This window comes from Lycorma delicatula, chromosome 11 (assembly GCF_047948215.1).
Source record: "Lycorma delicatula isolate Av1 chromosome 11, ASM4794821v1, whole genome shotgun sequence".
Taxonomy (NCBI): Eukaryota; Metazoa; Arthropoda; class Insecta; order Hemiptera; family Fulgoridae; genus Lycorma; species Lycorma delicatula.
In genome coordinates, this window is record NC_134465.1 from 55,435,421 (window position 1) to 55,449,585 (window position 14,165).

Consider the following 14,165-nt stretch of genomic DNA (forward strand, 5'->3'; position numbering starts at 1 on the left):
CAAATCTGATATGCTCTGACAATTCAGGGTGTATTCTTTAGATTGTTGCTCAACAGCTAGCAAATCTGATATGCTCTGACAATTCAGGGTGTATTATTTTAGATTGCTGCTCAACAGCTAGCAAATCTGATATGCTCTGACAATTCAGGGTGTATTATTTTAGATTGTTGCTCAACAGCTAGCAAATCTGATATGCTCTGACAATTCAGGGTGTATTATTTTAGATTGTTGCTCAACAGCTAGCAAATCTGATATGCTTTGACAATTCAGTGTGTATTATTTTAGATTGTTGCTCAACAGCTAGCAAATCTGATATGCTCTGACAATTCAGGGTGTATTCTTTAGATTGTTGCTCAACAGCTAGCAAATCTGATATGCTCTGACAATTCAGGGTGTATTATTTTAGATTGCTGCTCAACAGCTAGCAAATCTGATATGCTCTGACAATTCAGGGTGTATTATTTTAGATTGTTGCTCAACAGCTAGCAAATCTGATATGCTCTGACAATTCATGGTGTATTATTTTAGATTGTTACTCAACAGCTAGCAAATCTGATATGTTCTGAAACAGTTCAGGGTGTATATTATTTCAACTTTTTCCTTAACTGGTAGGAGATTCGATGTGCTCGTGCACAGTTCGGGGTGTATTATTCACATCTTAGCTTATCAGGTACCAAATATGATACAAAATTATTTTTAATTATAATTCTTGATTACAAATTGACATTGTAAATATCTATGTTGTATGCAATGAATAGTTCTAGCAAGTGCACGGTACATAAAGCATTCGTACCGCGTCAACCGCGTCGCGACCGTATTTCATCATCCCGATATCGTTCATCGGGTTTCGGTTGGGGGGTGCTGTGTACATAAATGTGTTTATATATTGGGGGGTGATATATAAATATGTTAATGTTAGAAATAGTTTATTTATAATATTTATAGTTATTCTGTGTTTATTATGTTTCTTTATGTTTTCAGCTCATCACTTCACTACCAGCGGCTGAAGTCCTCCTTATAAATCAATTTACATTTTTTTTTTTTTTTTTTTATTACATCACGTAAAAATTCCTCTTGTAGTTTAAATTGCTTTATACAATTTTTTTGAAATATTAATGAGTAGGTTTTTAAAATTATCCTTTTTATAAATTATTTAAATTTTATTAATTTCATTGACAAAATTAATCATTTAAATAAGTTCAAGAAATTTAAAAAATACGTAAAGATATAGAGGCAATTTCTTAATTAACTGTAGCTTTTAAATCTGGTTATATATTTATTTTTATATATATATTTTTTTTATATTTATTATATTACATAAGCTATTCCTTAAATTTTTTTGGTAGATGTTAATCAAATTGAAGGTTAGAGCATATTTATATCTAATTACAGTTTTAAGAATTTTTTATTTTATTTGAAAGATTTTAAATTTTGAATACCCCCTTTGCTTTCCCAATCAGCGTTCAGCCACCTGCTTCAAAGAAGATGCATGCTTGCATGTTAGTTTAATTTTTTCAAACCAGGGTCAGCTGATTTTAGAGGTGCCATAATAAATTATTTAATTTTTTTCGCTAAGTTTTTTATTAAAAAAATTAACTTACACAAGTAGAATGATTATTTGAAAAAATTCATCTAGCTTAACAGTAATCCAAATTACTTCAAAATTTAATCATTTTTATATGTAATATATTTGCCTTTCATATTAAAAAGGTATGAACTGATTCTGGTTTTTAGTATGTAATTATTTTATCTTATGTAACATATTTTGAAATTGTGGGGGAAATAAGTGATTGGTGTAAATAAAGTGTGAAATTGAAGTGCGATCAAGATTAAAGTGTGAAATTGACGTTATCTTCCTCACTACAAAAATTTACAAACTATAAATAAAAATAAGACTTGAAATAATACAGATTACCAGGTTATATTCAACATCTCATCAACTTTTCACTTCATCCTGCGTCCTATATCTTCAGAGTACCAGATCGATCGATTCTTTCAGCTGCTCGATGGATTTGATCCTTGGATTAGCCATGGTGATGAATGTAAAGCTGTGTACACAAATGGTAAAATATTAAGGTACTACTAATTCTTTACTACATCATATATATTTCCTAATAATACTAGTATTTATTAAAAGACTCCATCCATTTATGTAATGTTTAGCTTCAGTTAGAGCAACCAAGAAATGGAGCTACTCACTCTGTGGCTTCAACCAGCCACTATCACTTTCCTTGTACCAGGGGCCAAGGCCAGGGTCAGGGCTTTACCCCACCCGGTCTAGTCTAGTGGTTAACTCATCATTGCAAATCAAATGATTTCAAAGTCGACAGTTCTAAGGTTCAAATCCTAGTAGACTTTTAAATGGATTTGAATACTAGATTGTGGATATCGGCATTCTTTCACGGTAGGGTTTCAATTAACCACACATTTCAAGAACGGTCAACATGATACTGAACAAAACTACACTTAATTTGCATTCATACATATCATCCTCTTAAGTAATACCTTATGGTGGTTCCCTAGGCTAAACAGAAAAAGGCATTAGTTTAGACCCCAGTTTACATCATTGATAGGTAACTTTCTTTTTTGATACTGCAGTTACTTTTATTTCTTACTTTTATAAAAATTTTAGGTAGATCTGACATAAAATGTCATGCGCAGCACAGAAAGTTTGTGTGGCAAATTACAATATAAATGCAATAAAAGAAACATCAGTATAATAAAAAGCAGAAACTTAGTATACATATCAAGAAATACCATTATCTGGTCAATGCTTAATTTGTCTCTGATATATATATTTTATTTGAAATATAAACCACCAAAACACAGTAATTACATAAGTTAAACTTGCCATATTAATTTCCATTGACTGTTTTTCATAGTACCTTGCATCTTCAATCTGTATTAAATTCTATTTTTATTACATTAAAACTTATTCTTTTTAATGAGTTCTCTTTTTTAACATAAATTATAATGTTAATTGTGAAATTTTAAATGATATAATGAACATAAATGTAGTTGTGAAAATATTTATAATGAAAAAAAATACAAATCAATTAAAAAGAATTAGTTATAATTTAATACCAACTGAAGATGCAAGATACTGCACAAACTGGTTATTGGAAATAAATAAGGTAAGTATAACTAATCTAATTACTGTGTTTAAGTGGTTTATATTTCATATAATGTTAAATTTTAAATATATATATATATATATAATTTGTGTATATATATATATACACAAAAATTTTTATTTATGAATTTTGTTAGTTAGAGCAATGAAACTTCATAAGCTTACTATGTACATTTCTTGGCTTATGATATTTCATGAAGACTGTTATTCATATTTTTATTTTAACCTTCCTAATAATATTTTGAGTATTTATCAGTTAGCAGTACATCACTTGATTTTTTCATCATTGTTAATAAAATTGAAATGCAATATATAATTAAACTAAATTGTTCTTTTTGTTGACAACAATCATTTGTTTATAATGTAAAGAATAGTCATGAAAAGCAATTGGATTTGAGAGATTTCATAATGTAAAATGAATGAAATAAGAATCAAACTATTGTCGTTACAGTCATCTTTTCACTTGGATATCCCGAAACTTTTAATTATAATAAAAATGAATTTTATGTAAGTTTACAGATAGAGAGCAGGTTTTGATAGATGAAACAAAGGGATATCTTCATTTAACGCATTATTTTAATAGAAGATATACTGTGTGAAAATTTAGAAGTAGTTTCACAAGTTTTTTTTCTTTTTTGACAAGGAAATTCTGTTTAGTCCTTTATTGTTTTGCTTGCTTTGGCGATGAATCTATTGCCTGACAGCGGTTTTAAAATTGAATGAAACCATGCTCGCACCTCTTTGTCAAAATTTGTAGAATATACTTGCAAAGTAGATGGTACATAAATAAATATTTCATGAATTTTAAATACCAGAGCGATCAAAGCAAGTGGAAACCTACATAAAATTGTGAAAATAATAAGAAAATAAATGATGCAGTTCATTCTATAAAAATATTAAGTATAATTTTAAAAAAATATATATATAAAAATTAGTAAAAGGATCATGTGGTGTACAGACATCCTGTATCGATTTTTGTTACCGTTCAACATTATTCTTAGCTGAAAATTTTAGCTCGGCCAAACCGGGTTCATATAACACACATTCCTGTATGTGATATAGATCTGTTACCATCTATGTCGGTGAATCTTAATTCAGAATAATTTTTTTGCTTCTATTCTTGGTAAAAGCGTTCTGATCTTGTACGAGAGGAATCCCTGCTGCCTTAAAAGGGGCTTAGAATTTCTTTGAGCGAGTTGTCTTGTTTAGCAATCCTTGTAGATTACGCCTTTCTAACCTCCACTTTATTCCTTTATTTTCTTCCACCTTCATCTATTAGAATGGTGTTTTTCAATGATTTCTCACTGGATATCTAACTATGTCGGAGATGTAAAAAATTCAGTGTTCTTGGTATCTATCTAGTCTGGAATAGGGTAAAGATTTTCTTATGTACCTACCTAGCTAGCGATTCTATTTCTGTAAAAAATGTCTATATAAATAGTTCTACCAGGCTAAATATTTAAGGAGTAAAAATGGACCATCTAATCATTCCTAATAAATATTTTTGTTAGAAAAAGGTCAATGTTATCATAAATGAAATGAATTTATTAACTAAAACAAAACTATATTAATTTCACAACTGCTAATTGAATTTGTTTTATTTTCTTTTGTTTCAGGTAACTCAACGGTTCATTTAATAACCTAAGGGAGAGCTGCCATGTAAGTGGCCCTCCTTACATTGTGGTACTCCCTTTTACTATAGGATAATTTTCTATTAAAGGTACTTACTTTTGTTATTATTGTTTCATATTATAAATTTCCATGTTATTATTAAGTTGTGTAGTTTTTAAGTTGACAGTAATATTCTGATAAAATCGCGGTAGGTCCCAACTCCCAGTAGGGTCCCCTGATAGGAACTTTCCTGTAGGGAATTTTTTATGTGTACTTTTGTGTATGTTTATGTTTCAGGTTCGACATAAATTTTACATTCAAATTATTTAGATAAGCAATGTAGATTAAGTTTATGAAAGTAGATGTAAAGTTTTGTATATGCTGTGTATGTTTTTCAGGTACAACGTAGTTATTATTTTATTATTACTTAGTTAAGTCGCGTCCGCGATCCCAATCCCTGTAGGGAATTTTTTATGTGTACTTTTGTGTATGTTTATGTTTCAGGTTCGACATAAATTTTACATTCAAATTATTTAGATAAGCAATGTAGATTAAGTTTATGAAAGTAGATGTAAGGTTTTGTATATGCTGTGTATGTTTTTCAGGTACAACGTAGTTATTATTTTATTATTACTTAGTTAAGTCGCGTCTGCGATCCCAATCCCTGTAGGGAATTTTTTATGTGTACTTTTGTGTATGTTTATGTTTCAGGTTCGACATAAATTTTACATTCAAATTATTTAGATAAGCAATGTAGATTAAGTTTATGAAAGTAGATGTAAGGTTTTGTATATGCTGTGTATGTTTTTCAGGTACAACGTAGTTATTATTTTATTATTACTTAGTTAAGTCGTGTCTGCGATCCCAATCCCTAATAGGGTCCCAGTAGGTTTCCCCATTGATAGGGTATGATTTTTTCAATGTATTTGTGTCGCATGGGAACTGTGTTCATGCCTTATGGTTAGGTTCAGTTCCTATGTCATAAAGGGGGAGGGTTTTTAGTCGGTGAGAGCCCGACACTACCGTCTGTTGCGGGTGCAGACGGTGGCTGGTAGAGCTTTTCCCTCCTCCTACGCAAAACAAAAAAAAAAAAAAAAAAAAAATTACAATTCATATTACGTACATTACTAATCTTTTTTCCAAGTGATTCTGAGTTGTAGGTGCTGTACTGGGAGTATTTTTAAAATTCATGGAAGCTGTGACAAAAAAAAAATGGTTACCGATTACTCAGATGTAATGTTGAAAGTGAAAAATGATTATGGAAGATAAAGAACATTTGGTTAAAATGACTATCACCATAGTTTCAAATCTGGATTGAATAAAAAGTGAGTACCGTAAATGACTAATAGAATTTTTAAAAAGCAGCAAAACAAAAAAAATTATGTCTATCTAGAATAGAATATGGTTAGCAAATTTTGGTGCTGAATTCAAAACTTGTAAAATTTTATGTAATGCATCGCATTTTTAGATACCTAAGATTTATTTACAATTAATGCATAATCAGAGTGATAATAATATTTTTTATTAATAATTTAATAAAAACTTGTTAATTAACTTTTTTAATTTAATTCTATAAAATAATTATAGAATTTTATTTAATACTGTGTATTTAATAATGAAGTACCACAGAGAACGTTTTTAAACTTAACCAAATAAAAAGTATGTTTAAATCTATTCAGCATTAAAATTAAAATTAATGAATTTATTTAAAATAATTAATATTTTTAATTAGATCATGGAAATTAAATTTTTGCTCGTGTATTAAATGATGAATTTAATGATGAAATGTGAATTTGAAGTACTTTATAAATCAAAAAAATATAATTTTAATTTAATAATTTCTGAAAGGTAATATTAACAAAGTGCACCACATGTTTATTCTTTCAGTTTTAGAAATGTACTGATTACACCATATAAACGAGATAGATGATATACATTTACATATATACATGTACAATACGAGCTACATACACATACTACATACGTATGCTATGTACACCTATGCATACAAACTTGTATCATCAATCAGCAGGTGTTCGTCATATCTGTGTGTGTGTGTGTTTATATATATATATATATATAAACACACACACACACAGATATGAGTGTATGAGGATATATATACAGTTATATGTGTTCACATGTATTCATAAATGCTCCAAAACTGTTGAGAATATAAAAATTTACATGCTCAGAATATTTCGTGATAGTTATCATCGGTGATAGTCATCAAATGCGCATGCTCTCTTTCTCTTCTTCAGCCAAGTTTAGCAATTCATCTCTTCGTACTGCTGTTCGATGCAACTGATGCGTACATACTAAATGTCTTCGATTCTTCTCTTTTCATCTTTATTCGACTCTTAAGTAAACAAACATTTGATTCTTTTCCGGTTGAATACGATTTTTAGTAGCCTATCACTTCTAATACGCATGCTATATTCCCTTCCATCTACCCTACGTTTCTCCTTATTTCTTATTCGATTCCTTTACGAAAACAAGCTTATATCAACAAACCTCATCGCTAAACAGAGAAGGGAAAATTTAAACTGTTACGCACACATTCTATATGACATCATTATTCTTTTTTCTTTTAATTTCATTCGGGCGGGAAGCTATGTTGCACAATATTTATTACTGTCGTTCTTTTGCGCATACTGTCATGCTCAAGATATATTTTACAATTATTATTAGTAGACGGATAAAAGACGACAGTCGATTCTGTTTTCATGGTGAATTTTCTTTGCGTGTTCTATTTAGAGTTGTGTTTTTAGTTTGTTTATATTTTTTTTTATTTGGGCCTACTCAGTTCGTTAGATTGTTTTACTATACATAATCAGAAGACGATTTTTTTTTCTAAATGTTTACCGGTATTATTTTTTAAATCATTAGTTTTTACGTAAGTAGATATTTTATAAGCACTTTTAAAAAAGAATATTTTGTTTTTAAATTTATAAACATGAGCTGCAGAAAAAGAAGTCACATCTGGACTTACTTTTCCGAAGCAAGCCCTGGGAAAGCTTTGTGCAATTTTTGCCGTAGTTCAGTATCCTATGCCGGTGGAACGACTAGTAATCTATCTCGTCATATTAAAATTAAACACCCAGGAGTTGATATTTCAAGACAAAAAAATCCTTATCCTGATTATGTTTCAGAAATGCATTATAACTTAAATCCTACTACGTCTACTGCGTCTGAACCAAATGAATCGCAACAATTAGCCCTTAAATTAACAAACCTTGTTTAATCGCCTAATCCTTCTTCTGATTCCAATAACAAATTTGTCCTAAAAAAAACACAACAGTTGTGTGTTTTAATTAAATTAATTAGTAATAACTAAATTAATTGTTTCAATTAATTAGGTTAATAACTAAAGAATATCAACCCAAGAAATTTCACTCGTTGAGGATGAAGAATTCAAGAAGTTTGTTCATATGTTAACCTGGGTATTCGCTTCCTTGTCGGAAAACAATTACAACTAGTTTAATTCCACAATTATATGATAGAATTTCTTGTGAGATTCGTAAGTCATTATTTAATATAGAGACATGCGCAATAACCACTGACAGTTGGACATCAGTTTCAACTAACAATTATATGGCCATAACTGTCCACTTCATTGACCATGATTGCAATTTAAAAACCCAATTACTTGTATGGAAATCTGCAGTCAACATACGGCTGAAAACATTGCCATTGAATTACAAGGTAAATTCAATGAATGGGCTATTACTGACAAAATAGGAGCGGTTGTGAAAATGCAGCAAATTTAAAAGCTGCTATTCGCAATTGTCAGCTACGCCATATTCCTTGCTTAGCCCATACAATTAATTTAATTGTCCATGGAGTGTCTGAACTAAAAACAATTGTAGTAAAATCGAAAGCAATTGTCAAATTTTTTAAACGAAGTTCTCATGCTGCCTCCAAACTGCAAAACAGGTAGCGACAAACGAATTTTAAAGAATTAAAATTAAAACAGGAAGTGCCTACCCGATGGAACTCACTCATGCACATGTTTAATAGATTATTTGAAACAAAAGAACCACTAATTTCGACTATCGCTTTGGTGAATCCTATTCTAAATAATATTTCATTTGATGAGTGGACAGTTATAGCTGAAATGTGGAAATTATTGAAAATGTTTGAAGAGATAACTGTTGAAATAAGTTCTCAAAAAGCTGTCACTATTTCAAAAATCTGTTTATTAGCGCGAGCGATGATAAGACATGTACTTAACATTAAATCTTCTACTCAGAATTCTGAAATCGTTAAAGTATGTGACAAGATCTTAGACCAACTGAAACATAGATTTAAGGATGTTGAAAATAATAATATTTTGCTTGAAAGCTAGCTATTAGATCCTCGCTTTAAAAAAACAAGGCTTTAAAGATGAAGCATCTTACCAAAATGCTTACACAAAACTTTCACATAAAGTTCGAAATATTCAGATCGAACAAGGCGATAGGTTTGAAACCGAACAAGAAATTATTGAACCCTCCATTTCAACTGCATGGGAAGATTTTGATAAAAAAGTAACACCAATTTTAACTAATTCAAACCCAACAGTAGCTGGAATTTTAGAGCTAGATAAATATATAAATGAACCGCTCGTATCAAGAACACAATATCCTCTCTCTTGGTGGAAAGAAAGGCGGTTAATTTATCCAAGATTATTTAAAATAATGCAAACTAGACTTTGCATTCCTGCAACCTCTGTTCCCTGTGAACGAATTTTTTCAAAAGCGGGACTAATAATAACAGAAGGGCGAAATGGACTTACATCAAAGAATTTCGAAAAAATTATATTTCTACATGTAAATATGTAAAATACTATAAATTTTATTTGAAAGGTATTAACTAATTATTTATTTTGATTAATTTTTTTTTTCATTTTTTTTGTGATAATAGAACCAACAATTTTTAAAAACAAAATTTGTGTGTGTGTGTAAGCAACTGTGCGCGTAGTAGTAAAAACATAAAGTAAATTTAAAATAACATCGATGTGATATAAAAAACAAAGACGGAATCAATGGATCGCTCAAAAATAAGGTATGGTACAAGCTATATTATTTTAAATTATTCATTTTGCCATTTATAGCTTTAGAGAAATTAGTTAAAGATAAATTTTCTAGTTATAAATACTTTTACTTGGTCTAGTAGTGAACGCGTTTACGCAAATCAGCTGATTTCGAAGTCGAGAATTCTAAGGTGCAAGTCCTAGTAAAGGCAGATACTTTTATACGGATTTGAATACTAGATCGTGGATACCGGTGATCTTTGGTGTTTAAGTTTCAATTAACCACACATTTCAGAACTAGTCGACCTGAGACTACATGACTAAACTTCATTTACACTCATACATATCACCCTTATTCACCTTCTAAAGTAATTCCTGATGGTTCTTCCGAAGGTTAACAAAAAAAAAGGTATAAATAGTTTTAATGAGTAGAAAAACAAAATATTTGGCTCTCATTCGCTGTAGTTTATGATAAACAAAAATTGTTTTATGGGGCTTAAGATAAAATTTAATTGTTTAAGATTAACTCGGTTAAATAGCACAGTTAATGAAAATATTTTATCGGAAGTAATAAATTTGCCGAATGTCAATAAACATTAGTGATGGTGATGATGTAATAAGTTATGCATCACGTGTGGAAAACAAAAAATAAATAAAATAAACGCAGGCTAGAATTTCGTATGGTAGGAGGATCCCCCCACTACAAGTTATGCATAAGAAAGATTGCTATGAATCGAATCGAGAAAGATTTGGTTTCCCGTCGCCTATCCATTTCATTGTTAAGAATCGGTTTCTCCTGCAAACCGATTCTCGATTCTTTCGTTCAGTATAAAGAATCGAATCGAAGGAACGACTCGTTCACGATTCTTCCCATTACTAATTGACAACAGTTTCACGTAATAGTTCGAACATTACTTTTCGATACCACTTATTTGATTTCCCTAAAATTATATGCCTACATGTGATCACCGAGATCTACCCCTTTTTTAGCTATATTTAATCTAAAATACACTGAGGTTTTTATTTCGCTTCATTATTTCTATTCATTTTACCACTTGGTTTTAGTGTAGTGTCGTATTCGGGATCAATTGTCAGCATTATAACCTGACGTTTATCCATCCACTTTATAAGTTTTATTTTACCTTGCTGAGGACCGAATATTTTCCCCTTTTCAATTTTTTTTGTTTTAAAATCATCCGGGACGCCCTTCTAATTAATTCTCAGCGTATCACAATAATTATTTTTTTTAGCATAAAGGTCATTAGCTAAATGTAAGCTAGAATAAAAATTATCAGCGTATAAATGCCTATGCTCTTTTATCTGAAAACAATTAACCAGATCTTTTACTACTAATGAGGTATGTCCCTTGCCAGCATTTTTATTGCCTTGTCTGCTGTAAACCCTGGCATTATATGTACAACAATCAATTGAACATAATTTGTAAACTTTAATGTTGTACTTGTGTGCTTTGTTACTTACGTACTATTTAATCAACAGACGTCCTCTGAAAGGAATCACAGTCTCAACAACTGTGTCCCTTCCAGGGGTGAAATATTTCTGGAAATTTTTTCAATAAATAAAATACTTTCTCGATTTTATGTAGTCTGTTTTTCGACTGCTCTGCATTATTTGAAAAATGAATAAATCTGAGTAGTAATAAAAATCGATCCCTGGGCATGATGTTCACTATAAATTCATTTCTAAACAATTTATCTTTACTCCAATATAAATCTACCAAAGAGAGAGGAACTAATCCCATTACCAAAATAACATACCAAAACCTTTTTAATTCAGTCTTATTAGTATCCGTCCAATTTTTTGTGTGACTTAGAACTACATTTCCCGGCTAGTTTTTCTGCAGCGTATCGGTTTGTTTCCTCAACTATTAATTGAAAAATATCGCTATCTACGAGAAAACTATAAATTTGGAGCGAATTATCAACTTCAATGGCTTCAATGTTATATTGTCCACCTAAAGGAAAATCGAGAAAATAAGGATTTGATACAACTATTTGCTGCCAATTATTTTGTGATTCAGTACTTACTGATGGCAAATTGGCTGCGAATTAGTACTAATAAGTAATTTAGTAATTACTTTTAGTATAAGTAATTTAGTACAAATTAGTAATTAGTTGTCTCTCAACTTACTAATGGCAACACATCTGTCTTTGGCTCCTGCTTATCTGCCTCTGTTGATTGATGCGAACTACTCATTGACGGTTTTGATTCCAAAACATTATTATCATCTTAACAAGTTTTATCTCTTTCCTCACAGTCACTTGTATCACTACTGTCACTGCTAAATTCACTTTCAGATTCATAATCACTTATCATTATTACTAAATGGTTCAGTTTCACTTTCAGAGTCAGGTTGGATCGAAGCTAATGCGAGTAACTTCTTTCCTCGTGAAGACATAATCTTATTTTATCTAAAGAACAAAAGAAACTAACTAACTAGATCAATGGTTGTACACGAACTGAGGAGCAGCATTGCAACACCAAAATTATTGATTGAACGATCTGACAAGAATCAACATGTCTGTATTCAATGACACAAGATGTAAGAGCCATAAAATGTAGTCTTCTAACGTGTATAAATGACCATGTCTGTGTTTTTTCATTATTGACTCAGAGAGCAAGAGCCGCTATAAACATATAACTTCGTAACATAAAATCGGGTCTTGGCGCTACGCACAAAAATATGTTATACAAAGAAATGGCTATTGACTCCAGGGTCAAGAACACAATAATGAATAAAATTAAGAAAAAAATTAACACTTTTGCCTATTATTCTTTTGGAATACGTATAACGAGTAAGAAAAAACAAATAAATCAACCCTGCTATTGATAAAGTTATACCAAGAATTATGCCCGTCACTAGTAAATGAAATTTTCTTGACCTCAGGGCCAAGAACCATAAAGAACATGTTAAAAGCAAATATTTATCTAAAATACTAAAAAAAATTCACGGTGGTTTGAGAGAAATTCCAAAAAAATAGTTAACCTTTCAATTTTTCAGTGGTAACTTTTTGGCATTATTTAAAAAAATACTTTATTAATAACAGTTAGTTATTAATTGTTTATTAAAATTGTTAATCTTTTAGTTATTTTTAGATTGCTAATCTATTAGTTATTTTTGTTACCGAATTAAGATTCAGTAAACAAAAATTTCCTGAAATTGTTTTGCAGTTTCCCTTGACTTTTCCTAAATTTATATTTCTGACATTTCCTGCCTATGGGAACCATGCTCTACCAGTTCCTTAAATAATTATTGTAAAAACTCTTTTTAGTGAATTTATAATCCTGTACATATTACACAAATAAATGCTGTAATTGGAAATATGCGATAAGAAAACTGCGACTAAATTAAAAGGTACAGAATCATAAAAAAATACAGACTTAAACAAAAACTTATTTTAAATTTATTATTACACATAAAATAAAATGTATAATTATGTATATACACTATAAATAACATATTTCCAAAGCCAATAACTTTTAAATGATACACAATTTTACTTATTTTTATCAGTTTATATATATAATTAGTAAATCATGAACAATCTTCTATTAAGTTTATTTATTTATTATATTTAAATATAGTACTTAATACAATTTTTATTTATTGGTCTTCATAATGTATATAATGGTTTTGTACATTGTATATATTTATATATAATATCATCATTCTTGTTTTAATAACAATACAAAATGTTATTTTAGTAAAACAAAACAAATTTAAATTATAACTCATACAAAATAAAATTTTATCTCTTGCAACAAAAAACAAAAAAAAGAAGAAATTTATTCCTGAAGAATGTAAAATATATTTATAAAAAAAATCAACGATAGATAAAAAATAACTTCACTTCATAATACACAGCCACTCTGAAATAATATTTCAGCATTAAATTATTAAAAAACTTTTGCATGTGTGTAACTGCAGTATTAAAAATTAACTCATTTTCTAAATTTATAAGGCAATGAATTTAACTGATAAAATGCCAAGTACTCTACAAATTCAGTTCTGGTGAATCTAGACTATTCAAGTAATGGGTTTTGAGACCTGATTCAGGTTCTCCATAAAAAATTCAGGAAGCTTTGACTGAATCATCAGGGGTTGAAGTTTAAAAATCTTATATTTAACACTGAAAATATGAATAAAATTAGAACATGCCCATATATGTTTGTAAAGAGATTCTATCAAGAGATGCTATCAATTCAGATATCTTGAGAAAAACAGAGTGTGAAAGGGACAGGGTGTGAGAGGTAGAGAAATAAAAATGCCATTTGAATAAAAAAAATAAAAATAAAATAAAATAAGAAATAAAAATGCCAATTTGATTACTCCATGGCACTTGATAATGAAATTATCAATTAGATAAATTACATATGGGATTTTGTAGT